This window comes from Amblyomma mixtum, chromosome 3, assembly GCF_055824585.1.
Source record: "Amblyomma mixtum isolate Tamu chromosome 3, ASM5582458v1, whole genome shotgun sequence".
Taxonomy (NCBI): domain Eukaryota; kingdom Metazoa; phylum Arthropoda; class Arachnida; order Ixodida; family Ixodidae; genus Amblyomma; species Amblyomma mixtum.
Window position 1 is genome coordinate 7,207,194 of NC_143014.1, and position 17,616 is coordinate 7,224,809.

The window sequence follows — 17,616 nt, forward strand, 5'->3', positions numbered from 1 at the left end:
TTCCTTCGACATCGGGCAATTTCTCTTTTGACATTCTTCTCGCTCTCCCGAATCCTTCCCTGTGTACTAAGCGTCCTGTATCAGTTTCGTCTTGTGCTCAGCTCTTGACGTTCTAGCGCCTGTTTTGGGCTCTAGCTACGTGCTGTTTGAGCACTGCTTCTACAATGATCTTAAACCAATAAGCCAAACTATCCACTCTGCTGAGTTTGATTCCTTCGACATCAGCACCTTTCTTTTTTCACGTTCTTCATGCTCTCCACAATATTTCCCTGTGTGCTACGGTGCTTGCACCAGCTTCGTGCTGTGCTCAGCTCTTCACGTTCCAGCCCCTGTGTAGTGCTCTATCACCGTGCTGTATCAGCGCTGTTTCTACAATGATCTTAAACCAATAAGCCCAACTTTCCAATCTCATGAGTTTGATTCCTTCGACATCCGGCCGTTTCTCTTTTGACGTTCTTCACGCTCTCCGCAATATTTCCCTGTGTGCTACGCTGCTTGCATCAGTTTCGTGCAGTGCTCAGCTCAACAGGTTCCAGTCCCAGTGTTGTGCTCTAGCTTCGTGCTGTGTCAGCGCTGCTTCTTTCATGATCTTTAACCTGTAAACCCAACTCTCCACTCTCCTCGGGACCTTTCTCTTTTGAAATTCTTCTCGTTCCCTGTGTACTACGCTGCTTGGATCAGTTTCGTGTTGTGCTCAGCTCTTCACATTCCAGCGCCTGTGTTGTGCTCTAGCTTCGTGCTGTGTCAGCGCTGTTTCTACAATGATCTTAAACCAATAAGCCCAACTCTCAACTCTCCTGAGCTTGATTCCTTCGATATCCGGATGTTTCTTTTTTGACATTCTTCACCCTCTCCGCAATCCTTCCCTCTGTACTACGCTGCTTGCATCACTTACGTGCTGTTCTCAGCTCTTCTCGTTGCAGCGCCTGTGTTGTGCTCTAGCTTTGTGCTGTGCCAGCGCTATCTCTACTATGATCTTAAACCTTTAAACCCTGCCCTCCACTCTTCTGAGTTTCATTTCTACGACATCGGGACCTTTCTCTTTTGACATTCTTCTCGCTCTCCACAATCGTTCCCTGTGTACTACGCTTCTTGTATCAGTTTCGTGCTTTGCTCAGCTCTTCACGTTCCAGCGCCTGTTTTGTGCTCTAGCTTCGTGCTGTGTCAGCGCTGTTTCTACAATGATCTTAAACCAATAAGCCCAACTCTCAACTCTCCTGACCTTGATTCCTTCGATATCCGGACGTTTCTTTTTTGACATTCTTCACCCTCTCCGCAATCCTTCCCTCTGTACTACGCTGCTTGCATCACTTACGTGCTGTTCTCAGCTCTTATCGTTGCAGCGCCTGTGTTGTGCTCTAGCTTCGTGCTGTGTCAGCGATATTTCTACTATGATCTTAAACCTTTAAACCCTGCCCTCCTCTCTTCTGAGTTTCATTTCTACGACATCGGGACCTTTCTCTTTTGACATTCTTCTCGCTCTCCACAATCGTTCCCTGTGTACTACGCTTCTTGTATCAGTTTCGTGCTGTGCTCAGCTCTACACGTTCCAGCGCCTGTTTTGTGCTCTAGCTACGTGCTGTGTCAGCGCTGTTTCTACAATGATCTTAAATCAATAAGCCCAACTCTCAACTCTCCTGAGCTTGATTCCTTCGATATCCGGACGTTTCTTTTTTGACATTCTTCACCCTCTCCGCAATCCTTCCCTCTGTACTACGCTGCTTGCATCACTTACGTGCTGTTCTCAGCTCTTCTCGTTGCAGCGCCTGTGTTGTGCTCTAGCTTCGTGCTGTGTCAGCGCTATTTCTACTATGATCTTAAACCTTTAAACCCTGCCCTCCACTCTTCTGAGTTTCATTCCTTCGACATCGGTTCCTTTCCTTTTTGACATTATTCTCGCTCTCTGCAATCGTTCCTTGTGTATTTCGCTTCTTGTATCACTTTCGTGCTGTGCTCGGCTCTTCACGTTCCAGCGCCTGTGTTGTGCTCTAGCTTCGCGATGTGTCAGCGCTGTTTCTACAATGATCTTAAACCAGTAAGCCCAACTCTCCACTTTCCTGAGTTTGATTCCATCGACATCCGGTCATTTCCCTTTTTATGTTCTTCACGCTCTCCGCAATATTTCCCTGTGTACTACGATGCTTCCATCTGTTTCGTGCTGTGCTCAGCTCTTCACGTTCCAGCGCCTGTGTTGTGCTCTAGCTTCGTCCTGTATCAGCGCTGTTCCATTCATGATCTTAAACCTGTAAACCCAACTCTCCACTCTCTTGAGTTTCATTCCTTCGACATCGGGCAATTTCTCTTTTGACATTCTTCTCGCTCTCCCCAATCCTTCCCTGTGTACTAAGCGTCCTGTATCAGTTTCGTCTTGTGCTCAGCTCTTGACGTTCTAGCGCCTGTTTTGGGCTCTAGCTACGTGCTGTTTGAGCACTGCTTCTACAATGACCTTAAACCAATAAGCCAAACTATCCACTCTGCTGAGTTTGATTCCTTCGACATCAGCACCTTTCTTTTTTCACGTTCTTCATGCTCTCCACAATATTTCCCTGTGTGCTACGGTGCTTGCACCAGCTTCGTGCTGTGCTCAGCTCTTCACGTTCCAGCCCCTGTGTAGTGCTCTATCACCGTGCTGCGTCAGCGCTGTTTCTACAATGATCTTAAACCAATAAGCCCAACTTTCCAATCTCATGAGTTTGATTCCTTCGACATCCGGCCGTTTCTCTTTTGACGTTCTTCACGCTCTCCGCAATATTTCCCTGTGTACTACGCTGCTTGCATCAGTTTCGTGTTGTGCTCAGCTCTTCACAGTCCAGCGCCTGTGTTGTGCTCTAGCTTCGTGCTGTGTCAGCGCTGTTTCTACAATGATCTTAACCTAGTGAGCTCTACTCTCCACTCTCCTGAGTTTGATTCCTTCGACATCAGGCCCTTTCTCTTTTGACGTTGTTCACGCTCTCCGCAATCCTTCCCTGTCTACTACACTGCTTGCATCACTTTCGCGATGTGCTCAGCTCTTCACGTTCCCGCGCCTGTGTTGTGCTCTAGCTTCGTGCTGTGCCAGCGTTGTTTCCTCCATGATCTTCAACCTTTAAACCCTGCTCTCCACTCGTCAGAGTTTTCTACCTTCGACATCGGGGCCTTTCCCTTCTGACATTCTTCTCGCTCTCCGCAATCCTTCCGTGTGTACTACGCTTCCTCTATCAGTTTCGTCCTGCGCTCAGCTCTTCATGTTCCAGCACCTGGTTTGTGCTCTAGCTACCTGCTGTGTCAGCGCTGTTTCTAGAACGATCTTAAACCAATAAGCCAAACTTTCCACTCTCCTTAGGTTCTTTCCTTTGACATCGGGCCCTTTCTTTTTTGATGTTCTTCATGCTCTCCGCTATATTTCCCTGTGTGCTACGCTGCTTGCATCAGTTTCGTGCTGTGCTCAGCTCTTCACGTTCCGGCCCCGGTGTTGTGTTCTAGAATCGTGCTGTGTCAGCGCTGTTTCTACCTGTAAACCCACCTCTCCACCCTCCTGAGTTTTATTCATTCGACATCAGTCCCGTTCTCTTTTGGCGTTCTTCACGCTCTCCGCATTTCTTCCAAGTGTGCTAGGCTTGTTGTATCAGTTTTGTCCTGTGCTCAGCTCTTCATGTTCCAGCAGCTGTTTTGTTCTCTAGCTACCTGCTGTGTCAGCGTTGTTTCTACAACGATCTTAAACTAATAAGCCAAACTCTCCACTCTCCTGAGTTTCATTCCTTCGACATCAGGACCTTTCTCTTTTGACGTTATTTATGCTCTCCGCAATCGTTCCCTCTGTACTACGATGCTTGTAATGGGTTTTTCGGGTACAACGCACAACGCACAGGACGACACAAAGCACAAAGCGCGGAACGGCGTTCAACGACAGGCACTGGTTCCAACGGCACCAACAGGAAGCGCGCGCTCGCCGAGAGCAGTCCCGCTGCCTTTCGGGCACTTCTTCGTCATCACAATGGCCCCCGGCGAAGGAGGAGCCATCCTGGCTACTCACGGCGTGGTACACATCACGGGCTCGTGGTAGGGCTTGAGGCGGCTGATGTGAACGGTTTCACGGCCACGGCGGCGGTGGTCAGAGGAGGGTGTCAAAGGTTCCACAACGTAGTTCACGGGGGAACTCTGACAGACAACACGGTAGGGGCCGTGATATTTGTTGAGGAACTTGGACGACAGGCCAGGAGGACCAGAAGGGATCCAGAGCCAAACAAGGGAGCCGGCGGGTAGGTGGGCAAAGGGTTGACCAGAATCACGCCGTTCTTTCCGACGATGTTGATCGTCAGACGTGAGGGATCGGGCTAGTTGGCGGCATTCTTCGGCGTACTCGGCGATTTCAGAAGCAGGTGAGCAGTCAGATGCGTCAGGATGGTAGGGGAGAATGGTGTCAATCAAGCAGGTAGGTTCGCGTCCATAAAGGAGGAAGAATGGCGAAAACCCTGTGGTAGACTGGACGGCGGTATTATAGGCGTACGTCACAAATGGGAGTACGAGGTCCCAGTTAGAGTTTTCGGGAGTGACATACATAGTGAGGATGTCACCGAGCGTCCGATTAAACCTTTCGGTCAGCCCGTTCGTCTGAGGATGGTACGCCGTGCTTGTTCTGTGAACTACGCGACATTCTTGTAGAAGCGCCTGAACAACGTCGGATAAAAACACGCGGCCGCGATCGCTGAGAAGTTCGCGGGGAGCACCGTGGCGAAGAACGAGGTTGCGAAGAATGAAGAAAGCGACTTCTCTGGCTGTAGCCGTCGAAAGAGCGGACGTCTCGGCATAGCGCGTAAGATGGTCGACAGCGACGACAATCCAGCGGTGACCAGAAGTAGAAGGCGGCAGAGGCCCATAAAGGTCGATGCCCACACGATCAAACGGACGGGCAGGGCAAGGTAAAGGCTGCAATGGCCCGTAAAGGCGCTTCGGTGGTGACTTGCGGCGTTGGCAGTCAAGGCATGAGCGAATATACTTTCGTAGAAAGGTATACATGCCGCGCCAGTAGTACCGGTGCCGAAGGCGCTTGTATGTTTTTAAGAGACCAGCATGGGCGTTCTCGGGTTCGGCATGAAAAGATGCGCAGACTTCAGCACGTAAGTGGCGAGGTATGACAAGCAGCCATTTTTGACCATCTGGCATGTAATTCCGGCGATAAAGACCGTCTTGCAAAGTGAAGTGGCGGGCTTGACGTCGAAGCGAGCGGGAGGGCGCTGACGTAGTGCGGCCGGAGAGGAGGTGCACGAGAGAGGTTACCCAGGCGTCTTTGCGCTGCTCCAGATGCATGTTTGGAGGGCGTAACGAAGAGAGCACGGGGTCAATGCTAGAGATTGTCGCATCGTTGGCAAGTAGCGGTGAGCGGGAGAGGGCGTCGGCGTCAGAGCGCTTGCGTCCGGAACGGTAGATGACTCGAATGTCGTACTCCTGAAGTCGCAGTGCCCAACGACCAAGTCGGCCGGATGGATCCTTCAAGGACGACAGCCAGCATAAAGCATGGTGGTCGGTGACCACGTCGAAGGGGCGGCCGTAGAGATGTGGTCGAAAGTTGGTTATTGCCCACAAAATGGCCAAACATTCTTTTTCGGACACGGAGTAATTGACCTCGGCTTTAGAAATTGTGCGGCTGGCATAGGCGACGACATATTCATGAAACCCAGGCTTCCGTTGTGCCAGCACAGCACCAATGCCAATGCCACTAGCATCCGTGTGGATCTCGGTCGGAGCGTTCGGGTCGTAATGGCGAAGTATGGGTGGTGAAGTAAGGAGCCGGCGCATTGTAGCGAAAGCATCATCACATTTGGAGCACCACGACGACAAGGAATTTTGGGCTTGAAGTCGCGTCAAAGGTGAAATGATGGTGGCGAAATTCCGGATGAAGCGGCGAAAATATGAGCATAGACCGATGAAACTCCGCAGGTCTTTGGGCGTGGACGCCTTCGGAAATTCGGCGACTGCACGAAGTTTTGCGGGATCCGGAAGGATGCCGTGTTTAGAGACGACGTGACCGAGGATGGTCAGTTGGCGAGCTCCGAAATGGCACTTTTTCAAATTTAATTGGAGCCCTGCGGTGGTGAGACGAGTGAGCACTTGGCGCAGGCGAGTCAGATGTGTCGATAAGTCGGCCGAAAACACGACGACGTCGTCAAGGTAGCAGAGGCACGTCTTCCAGCGTAGGCCCCGCAGGACATTGTCCATCATTCTTTCCAATGTAGCAGGGGCATTGCAAAGCCCAAATGGCATGACGTTAAACTCATATAACCCATCAGGCGTGACGAATGCTGTTTTTGCGCGATCATCGCCGGCCATGGGTATTTGCCAATAACCAGATCTCAGATCGAGTGACGAAAAAAATTCTGCTCCTTGTAGGCAATCGAGGGCGTCATCTATGCGCGGCAGAGGATAAACGTCTTTCCGGGTTACAGTGTTCAGCCGTCGATAATCCACGCATAATCGGATAGAGCCGTCTTTCTTTCGAACGAGAACGACCAGGGAAGACCATGGGCTCTTCGAGGGCTGTATAATCCCGCGCTCTAGCATGTCGTGCACTTACTTGCTCTGTGATGAAGCGACTCTCCGGAGCTGACACGCGATATGGTCGCTGGCGCAGAGGAGGATGGGTGCCAGTATCGATGGTATGTGTGACAGCGGCAGCACGGCCGAGTGGAGTTTGGCACGCATCAAAAGACTAACGAAATTCGCACAAAAGGGCGAACAGCTGGTCACGGCACGCCGAATGAAGGTCTCCATCGATAGCACTGTACAGGACATCAGAGGGTGGTCGGTGTGACAGGGGAGCCGGAGTGAGAGCATCGAGCGACGGTGTAGGAGCGGCCTGGGCGTCGTCAACGACTTGTAGGAGTTCAGCCGATGCTACGTAACCAATGCATTCACCACGAAGCAGACTCAAAGGAGAGGGCAGATGATTGCTGATGAGCATGGTTGCGGTTCCAGAAGTCATTGTGAGGACAGCGAAGGGAAGCGGTAGGTTCCTGCGGCGAACGAACAATTCCGAGGGAGTAAAGAGTAGAGCTGTGTCGGGTGGGTCGGCTGGAGAGACACAGGACAGGGAGACTACAACGGACGAGGAAGCAGGAAGTTCGACATCATGGGAAAGGAGAAGTTTGTCCGGATACTCAGCGGTTTCGGCAGTGGAGTCGTCGGGTAGGACAGAGAGTCTGACTTCCGCCCGGGCGCAGTCGACGACAGCAGAGTGTTCCGACAGAAAGTCCCACCCAAGAATGACGTCATGCGAGCAGGAGGAGAGTACCACAAACTCAACTGCGTAGATGGCGTCTTGGATAGCAACTCGTGCAGTGCAAGCGGCGAGCGGCTGAATTTGCTGGGCGTCAGCAGTACGCAGTAAAATACCAGGGAATGGCGTCAGAACTTTCTTGATGCGGCGGCAAAATTTCGCGTCTATAACTGATGCGGCTGCTCCGGTGTCAATCAAGGCACACGTCGCAACACCGTCTACTACTACATCAACGACATTCGCGGGGGACGTCAGCGGCCTTGTAAAGTTCGCCGAAGGCGCAGCTCTTGCCTCGTGAACTGCTCTCACCAGTTTTCCGCTTCACTGGGGCTGACGCGGCGGCGCATCGGGGAGATGGAACGGCGCCGCGGAGAATGGGAGCGGTGCGGCGTTGCGGACTGGTTGTCAGTGTTGAACGCAGATGGTGGCGAACTAGGCTGCATGCGGTACCGCTGCGTGTGAGGTCCGTATGCTGAGTGCGTCATGACGTCAGTAGGCGGATAATAAGAGTGATTGCGGTAGTAGCGAGCGACATGTCCGGCAATGCCACAGGCAAAACAAATGGGCCTGTTGTCGCGAGTGCGCCATGGGCGACCGTAGGGAAGGGGGGCCGACGCCATGTGCGGCAACGATGGTGGGGCGGGAACCCGACACGGACGGACAGGTTGTGGTGCCAAGGGCGGCGGAGCTGCTGTGGCGTCGGCATGAGGAGCCGGGCGGGACAGGACGGCGGCGTAGGTAAGCGGGGCAGCCACTGCCTGCTGGGGGACTGGTGGCACGGCATCCGCGATCTGCAGGGCGTCTGCGACCTGTGCCTGGATGGACTGCTGAAAGGCCGGCGCCTGTTTTGGGCTCTAGCTACGTGCTGTTTCTGCGCTGTTTCTACAATGATCTTAAACCCATAAGCCGAACTATCCACTCTCCTGAGTTTGATTCCTTTGACATCGGGCACTTTCTTTTATGCGAAGCATATTGCTAGAGCTACCACTCACGCCGTCGCCGTAGGACCCCCACGTGACACCATGACGTCACACCACGTGACACCGTGACGTCACACCACGTGACATCGGATGAGAGAGCCGGCCTCCACCTAGCGCCGTCGCCGTGGGACCCCTAGCCGTCCCGCCACGTGACACCGTGACGTCACACCACGTGACATCGGATGAGAGAGCCAGCCTCCACCTCGCGCCGTCGCCGTGGGACCCCTAGCCGTCACACCCGCGCATTCCCGAGCATTTCGAACGCGCGTTCACACTCGGTGTAGGTGAAACGCTCGCTCCACCGGGCAGGCAGACGCGGCTTCCGTGGCAATCCAGGTGCTCACCCAACGCGCGTCTCGGGGTTAGTCGGCGTTCCGCTGTAGCCATGCCGTTGTCTTCCCCCACGACGAAGGCTTCTAGTGGTTGTATTAAAATGACCAAGTATTCAACCAAGGAAAGTCATGTATTACCAAGCCTACCCACTAATATGCTTCGCATTTCCCAGGCTTAGCCAAGCTGAGCCTCAGCAATTTTTTTTACGTTCTTCATGCTCTCCACAATATTTCCCTGTGTGCTACGCTGCTTGCATCAGTTTATCGGTGTGCTCAGCTCTTCACGTTCGAGCGCCTGTTTTGAGCCCTAGCTACGTGCTGTGTCAGCGCTGTTTCTACAATGATCTTAAACCAATAAGCCAAACTTTCTACTCTCCTGAGTTTGATTCCTTCGACATCGCGCCCTTTCTCTTTTGACGTTCTTCACGCTCTCCGCAATATTTCCCTGTGTACTACGATGCTTGCACCAGTTTCGTGCTGTGCTCAGCTCTTCACGTTCCAGCCCCTGTGTTGCGCTCTAGCTTCGTGCTGTGTTAGCGCTGTTTCAACAATGATCTTAAACCAATAAGCCCAACTCTCCACTCTCATGAGTTTGATTCCTTCGACATCGTGCCCTTTCTCTTTTGACGTTCTTCACCCTCTCCGCAATATTACCCTGTGTACGACGATGCTTGCATCAGTTTCGTGCTGTGCTCAGCTCTTCACGTTCGAGCGTCTGTGTTGTGCTCTAGCTTCATGCTGTGTCAGCGCTGTTTCCACCATGATCTTAAAGCTTTAAGCCCTGCTCTCCACTCTCCTGAGTTTCCTTCCTTCGACATCGGGGCCTTTCCCTTCTGACATTCTTCTTGGTCTCCGCAATCCTTCCCTGTGTACTACGCTTCCTCTATCAGTTTCCTGCTGTGCTCAGGTCTTCACGTTCCAGCACCTCTTTTGGCCTCTAGCTACGGGCTGTGTCAGCGCTGTTTCTACAATGATCTTAAACCAATAAGCCAAACTCTCCACACTCCTGAGTTTCATTCCTTTGACATCGGGCCCCTTTTTTGACGTTCTTCATGCGCTCCGCAATATTCCCCTGTGTGCTACGCTGCTTGCATCAGTTTAGTGGTGTGCTCACCTCTTCACATTCCAGACCCTGTGTTGTGCGCTAGCTTCGTCCTGTGTCAGCGCTGTTTTTTTCATGATCTTAAACCTGTAAACCCAACACTCCACTCTCCTGAGTTTCATTCCTTCGATATCAGGACCTTTCTTTTTTGATGTTCTTCATGCTCCCCGCAATCCTTCCCTGTGTACTACGCTTCTTGTATCAGTTTCGTGCTGTGCTGAATTCTTCACGTTCCAACCCCTCTGTTCTGCTCTAGCTTCGTCCTGTATCAGCCCTGTTCCATTCATGATCTTAAACCTGTACACCCAACTCTCCACTCTCCTGAGTTTCATTACTTCGACATCGGGCCCTTTATCTTTTGACATTCTTTTCGCTCTCCGCAATCCTTCCCTGTGTACTACGCGTCCTGTATCAGTTTCGTGCTATGCTCAGCTCTTCACGTTCCAGCGCCTGTTTTGGGCTCTAGCTTCGACCTGTATCACCGATGTTCCATTCATGATTATAATCCTGTAAACCCAACTCTCCACTCTCCTGAGTTTGATTCCTTCGACATCGGGCCCTGTCTCTTTTGACGTTCTTCAAGCTCCGCAATATATCCCTCTGCACTACGGTGCTTGCACCAGTTTCGTGCTGTGCTCAGCTCTTCACGTTCCAGCCCCAGTGTTGTGCCTTAGCTTCGTGCTGTGTCAGCGCTGTTTCTACAATGATCTTAAACCAATAAGGCCAACTCTCCACTCATTAGTTTGATTTCTTCGACACCGGCCCCTTTCTGTTTTGACGTTCTTCGCGCTCTCCGCAATATTTCTCTGTGTTCTACGCTGCTTGCACCAGTTTCGTGCTGTGCTCAGCTCTTCACGTTCCAGCCCCAGTGTTGTGCTATAGCTTCGTGCTGTGTCAGCGCTGTTTCTACAATGATCTTAAACCAATAAGCCCAACTCTCCACTCTCATTAGTTTGATTCCTTCGACATCGTGCCCTTTCTCATTTGACGTTCTTCGCGCTCTCCGCAATATTTCTCTGTGCGCTACGCTGCTTGCACCAGTTTCGTGCTGTGCTCAGCTCTTCACGTTCCAGTCCCTGTGTAGTGCTCTAGCTTCGTGCTTGGTGAGCGCTGTTTCTACAATGATCTTAAACCAATAGCCCAAATCTCCACTCTCATGAACTTGATTCCTTCGGCATCAGGTCATTTCCCTCTTTACGTTCTTCACCCTCTCCGCAATATTTGCCTGTGTACTACGCTTCCTCTATCAGTTTCCTGCTGTGCTCAGCTCTTCACGTTCCAGCACCTGTTTTGGGCTCTAGCTTCGTGCTGTCTCAGCGCTGTTTCTACAATGATCTTAAATCAGTAAGCCAAACTCTCCACTCTCCTGACTTTCATTAATTTGGCATCGGGCGCTTTCTGTTTTGACGTTTTCTGTGTTTTGTGTTCCTGTGTTTTGATGTTTTCTGTGTTTTGACGTGTTCTGTTTTGACAGCGCTCGTCTTCGTGTCCTCTTGCTTCGTCCGTCATCTTGCTCGCGCTGTTCCCTCCCACGATGTATTCTTCATGCTCTCCGCAATATTTCCCCGTGTGCTCCACTGCTTGCATCAGTTTCGTCCTGTGCTCAGCTCTTCACTTTCCAGCGCCTGTTTTGTGCTCTAGCTACGAGCTGTGTCACCGCTGTTTCTGCAATGATCTTAAACCAATAAGCCCAACTCTCCACTCTCCTTAGTTTGATCCCTTCGACATCCGGCGTTTCTCTATTGACGTTCTTCACGCTCTCCGCAATATTTCCCTGTGTACTACGCTGCTTGCATCAGCTTCGTGCTGTGCTCAGCTCTTCACGTTCCAGCGCCTGTGTTGTTCTCCAGCTTCGCGCTGTGTCCCCGCTGTTTTTAGAATGATCTTAAACCAATAAGCCCAACTGTCCACTCTCCACAGTTTCATTCCTTTCACATTGGGCCCTTCCTCTTTTGACATTCCTCACGCTCTCCGCAATATTTCCCTGTATGCTACGCTGCTTGCATCAGCTTTGTGCTATGCTCAGCTGTTCACGTTCAAGCTCCTGTGTTGTGCTTTAGCTTCGTGCTGTGTCAGCGCTGTTTCTTTCAGGATCTTAAACCAATAAGCCCAACTCTCGCCTCTTTTGAGTTTTATTCCTTCGACATCAGGACCTTTCTCTTTTGACGTTCTTCACGCTCTCCGCAATATTTCCCTGTGTACTATGCTGCTTGCATCAGTTTCGTGCTGTGCTCAGCTCGTCACGTTCCTGCGCCTGTTTTGTGCTCCAGCTTCGTGATGTGTCGGCGCTGTTTCTACAATGATCTTCAACCAATAAGCCCAACTCTCCACTCTCCTGAGTTTGATTCCTTCGACATCCGGCCCTTTCTTTTTTGACGTCATTCACGCTCTCCGCAATATTTCCCTGTGTACTACGCTGCTTGCATCAGTTCCGTGCTGTGCTCAGCTCTTCACGTTCCTGCCCCTGTTTTGGGCTCTAGCTTCGTGCTTTGTCACAGCTGTTTCTACAATGATCTTAAACCAATAAGCCCAACTTTCCACTCTCCTGAGTTTGATCCCGTCGACATCGGGCCCTTTCTCTTTTGACGTTCTGCACACTCTCCGCAATATTTCCCTGTGTACTACGCTGCTTGCATCACTTCCGTGCTGTGCTCAGCTCTTCACGTTCCTGCCCGTTTTGGGATCTAGCTTCGTGATGTGTCAGCGCTGTTTCTACAATGATCTTTAACCAATAAGCCGAACTCTCCACTCTCCTGAGTTTGATTCCTTCGACATCCGGCCCTTTCTGTTTTGACGTTCTTTACGCTCTCCGCAATATTTCCCTCTGTACTACGATGCTTGCATTAGTTTCGTGCTGTGCTCAGCTCTTCACGTTCCAGCGCCTGTGCTGTGCTCTAGCTTCGTTGTGCGTCACCGCTGTTTCTACAATGATCTTATTGTGGCGAACATTTCGGCAGTGCCACTGCACAATCTCGAGGTCCTTGCCAAACGCCATTATGACAGTGGAGAGGTAGAGGCTCGCGGTGGTACGCGTTCCTTCTTTTTGCTGGGGGCAGTGACTCATGGACGGATTGGAGCATAGAAGTGAAATATTCTAATTGCTTTGATTATGCTTGGAGGGTGGTAAGATTTGGAGATCCGATGTCTCTAGCTTAACCAAGCGAGTGTGGTGTGCGTGTGTGGTGGTTTCGACAAGATCAGCCAAAGGGGCGACCTGGGCGGTGGAGGAGGGAGTGGTGAACGTGGCAAGGTGCTCATTTAGCTTTGTAAGCTGGGCGGTAAGAGAGGAAGTGGTTATCTGGAGGGTTTGGGTCAAGGCATCGATCTGCTGTTGTAGGTCCTGGGAAATGCGCTGCTGCTCTCGCTGTTGGCGTTCGAGCATAGCGAGCCGGAAGGCGAACGAGCGGCTCTCGTCAGTCAGGGATGGAGAGCGTGGTGTAGGGGAAGAGAGGGACGCTGGAACCGAGGATCCTTTAACTATGGCGGCATAGGAGCCTGGTGGTGGTGGTGGTGGATAACATTTATTTACACATACACTTCTGAAGGTTATACATGAGCTGACCCAGAGACGGCCAGCCCTTACAAGTACTAGGTGGAGGTCCCTAGTTCGGGACCCCAGTGGCGTCGGCCGCCGCCCGGGCTCGCGCGACCAAGGCCCGTTGGGCCAGCAGATGACTGCACCGAGCAGGGTCGCCTCCCAGTCCTCCCGGGTTGGGTTAGGGTGAGGGGGGATAACAGGGTTGGAGGGGCAGGCCCACACCATGTGGTAAATGTCGGAAGACTTCTCCGCACAGTGCGGACAGGTGCCCGAGAAAGAAGGGACGAAGTGTTTGAGAGCTGCCGGGCACAGCAAATTATTGGTATACAGGTGAAGCAGAAGCCGCTCCTCCACCTTTGAGAGACCTTTACTCGGGTTGGGATAAATACCGTGGCCAGATTGATGAAGTAAAACAATGTCTTTAAAGGAGTAAGCGGGAGTGAATTCGAGTTCCTGATCGTCGGGGTCGGAGGGGAATGTCCGGTGAGAGAGCGCGCTGGCGGCGGCGTCAGCTGCCTCATTTCCCTCAAGGCCCATGTGAGCAGGAGCCCAAACGATACGCCGGTGCTGCACAGAATGTCCTGCTACAACTAAATAGGGATGTCCTGGAGCCCGTCGAATGCCCTCACAATGACAAGGTCGTACTCGCCTTGGATTTGAAGGGTGCATTCGACAACGTTACCCACGAGATCATTCTCACCCACTTCTCTCAAACTAACTGCGGCAGAAATGCCTTTCAATACATTCGGAAATTTTTAACCGTCAGACAATCTTACTTTGGAATCCAGGATAAAGAACATGGCCCTTTTCATTTAGGAACCAGGGGTACACCCCAGGGCGCGGTTCTATCTCCCCTGTTGTTCAATTTGGCTATGATGCGCCTACCGGCCCAGCTGGGCGCTGTCGCCGGTGTGCAGCATGCGCTGTACGCCGATGACATCACCCTGTGGGCCACACAGGGTTCTCTTGGAGACATTAAGGCCAACCTGCATTAGGCGGCGGCCATAGTGGACCGTTATGCTCGCCGCTGCGGCCTCCAATGCTCCACCCAAAAGTGTGAATTTGTGCACATACGCCCCTCACCAAAGTGCACAGCCAAAATTTCATTGTCTCTTGAGACAGGTCCAATTCCTGAAAATATCGAAGTCCGGGTACTGGGGCTCTTCATACATCAAAACAGACAGTCAGAAACAACATTGGCCAAACTCCGTCAGGTGGGGGACCAGGTAGGCCGCTTGGTCAGCCGGGTTTCTAACAAGCGTGGGGGGTTACGATGTAAGGACGCCTTGTGGCTGGCGTATGCATTTGTAACCAGTCGAATTCTATATTCGACTCCATACCTCCACCTGCGGAAGCAAGACGAGGATTCACTCGAAGTCATCCTCAGCAAAATTATTAAGCGGCCTATGGGCCTCCCCGTGAACACCTCCAACAAGCGCCTCTTGGGGCTGGGCATAATGAACACATTTCGGGAGCTCCGGGAAGCCCACTTGACCAACCAATACACACGTCTCTCAAAGACATCGTCGGGTTGCCGCCTCCTTGCCCGACTGCACATCCAACACACCACTCTTATAGAAGAGAGCGTACGTATTCCATCCCAGTGGGAATGCGCCCTCCACGTGCGCCCTCTTCCCGCCAACATGACCCATTAAGACCATAATGGCCGGCGCCTGGCGCGGGCGGAAGCCCTGGCCCGCCACTATGGATCGAAATCCGGCGTATTCTACGTGGATGCCTCCGGCCCCCACCATGGGGGATGGTACACGGCCGCAGTCGTCCACCAATACAAAACAGCGAACGGCCTTGCTTTCCGAGTCCGTGACATAACACACGCGGAGGAGGTCGCCATTGCGTTGGCTGCATCTGATTCCAATTCAAAAACAATTATTTCCGACTGGCGAGGGGCATGTCGTAACGTCGAGCAGGGCCGGGTACCATATCTAGCCTACCGCATTCTCCAAAACAGCGTCTACACCGTGGACCCCGCGCCTGGTGGTGACGTGATCGGAGCTGACGGAGGTTCATGATTAGAGGAGAAAGAGGGGGTGGTGGGTTGAGTGGCCCGGCGCAAAGCTAGGCGTCGGAGGTATGCAGCTTTGGCACACTCGTGTTGTTTAGCAAGGAGGAAGGGGCAAGTGGGGTCGAGGGAGGGGTGGGTGTTTACCTGGCAATGAACCCACCAGGGCTGGTCACACACATGAGTGGAAGCGTCAGTGGGTAGAGGAGCAGCACAGCGACGGCACTTGGCCGGAACGCTGTGCTGGGGGCATTGGTGGGCGCGGTGTCCTAGAGTGAGACAACGGGTGCAGGTAGGAGGCGTAGGTTTATGAGGACGGCACCGGAAGGCAACGCGTTTGTAATATACAAAGTGGGGGATGACGGTACCAGCGAAAGTTATGAGCACCGATTGAGTGGATCCCATCATGCGAGCAGCGAGAATATCTATTTTGAAGGATTCGAGATCATGCATTAGATCATGCATTAGTGAAGTGGCCCCCGACGTTATGGATGACGCCGAGGCATGAGATGGGAGCATGGGGGGTATAAGTTTTGATGGTGACAGGTTTACCATGAAGCTGAAGATGCGTGACAGAAAGTAGGAGTTGGGCGGTGAGAGGAGAATGAGTTTTTAAAAACACAAGGCTTTGGGCTGGCTTGGCCTGAAGGGTGATGTCGGCCCTGGTCTTGGACGAAAGTTGTGCAGCGGAGGCGACTGCGGCGAGTACGTCGTTGAGAGGTAGCTTGGGGGTGAGGGTTCCAGGGGGAAGCTGGATGGCAACTGTGATGAGCTTGTCGCGGGGTCGGGCTGCGGAGGCAGGCTTACGGTTGGCACCGACGGTGCTCCAGCCGCTTTCCTGGGATGGAGTGTCGTCTGCCGGGAACGTCGTAAGGTCCATGTCTGAGTCCTCAGCCGGAGTCTCAATCTGCGTCGCGGGTGCCTGGCTGCAGGTCTTTGTGTCAGTGGGGCCTTTGGCTGGAGTAGGCGCAGTGGCTCCAGCGGCGGCGACGAACGTAGCCGGCTGCGACGTGTCTATGGCCCCGAAGGTCTTGGCGTCCCTTAGAGCGTGGAGTTGGCTAGCAGTGGACGCTGCGCCGACGACGAACGCTGCCGGCTGCGCCGTGGCCGTCGGTCCGGTGCTCCCAGAGTCGCTCAAGGCGTGCGATGCGGCAGGAATCTGCTCGGTGGCGTGGGTAGCGTTGAAAGTAGCCGTTTAAGAGACAGCTGTCGACGTGGTTGGAGCAGGCCCCGCGGTGGCAGCATCGGTGGGTCTGAGCTGCAGGGGCTTGGTCAGACGCTGCATTGCGGCGGTGCAGGCGCGGCGCGTTAGGGTTAGCGAGGCGCCGCGCCGCTTCAGTTTTGGAGACGCTTGGAGGGCCAGTTGATCCCCTGGCCCAAGCCTTCGGAGGACGGTGAGAGACGCACCCTTCGCCGCACCATAAAAGAAGTCTACCTCGAGCTCCGCCTAGACAAACGCCTTTACCCTCCCCGTCATCCATCGCTCACGGTGCCGGAGGCTCGCCTTCTTCGGCACATCCAAATGAATGCAGTTATCACCCCGTCTCGCCTCTTTCTCTATCACTATCGATCAGACCCTTCCTGTCCCAACTGCCCCTGTATCTATGCGGACCTGGCCCATTGCCTCTTCTATTGCCCACCTGCTCAGCAGTCGGGTTCCTAGCCCCCACCTTCTTTATCCATCACCACTTGGCTCATCTGGCTTGGCGCATGAAGGGGAGGAAGAACAGCGACTTCTGGTCGCCCAGGCGGTCGACATGCTCGGCCTGTAAATTATCGCCGGATAAAGGTCTTGTACTACTACTACAATGATCTTAAACCAATGAGCCCAACTCTCCGCTCTCTGATTCCCTCGATATCGGGCCCTTTCTCTTTTCACGTTCATCACGCTCTCCGCAATCTTTCTCTGTGTACTACGCTGCTTGCATCAGTTTCGTGCTGTGCTCAGCTCTTCACGTTCCAGCGCCTGTGTTGTGCTCTAGCTTCGTGCTTTGTCAGCGCTGTTTCTACAATGATCTTAAACCAATAAGCCCTACTCTCCACTGTCCTGAGTTTGATTCCTTCGACATCGCGGCCCTTCTCTTTTGACGTTCTTCACGCTCTCCGCAATATTTCTCTCTGTACTACGCTGCTTACATCAATCAGCTTCGTGCTGCACTCGGCTCTTCACGTTCCAGCGCCTGTGTTGTGCTCTAGCTTCGTGCGCACAGCACCTTCTTTCTACCTGCAATGCAGAATAACTTCCTGTTTTGCTTATAATGTACTGGCTCTTCAACATCCAATTTTCGTATGAAGTCCTCAAAACGGTTACTCTTCTGGAGCGGCTCTTTTTGAAGGTGAGTGCTATTACACCGCGGACACGCGTCGCGAAGTTTTTGAACAGGGTTGTGGA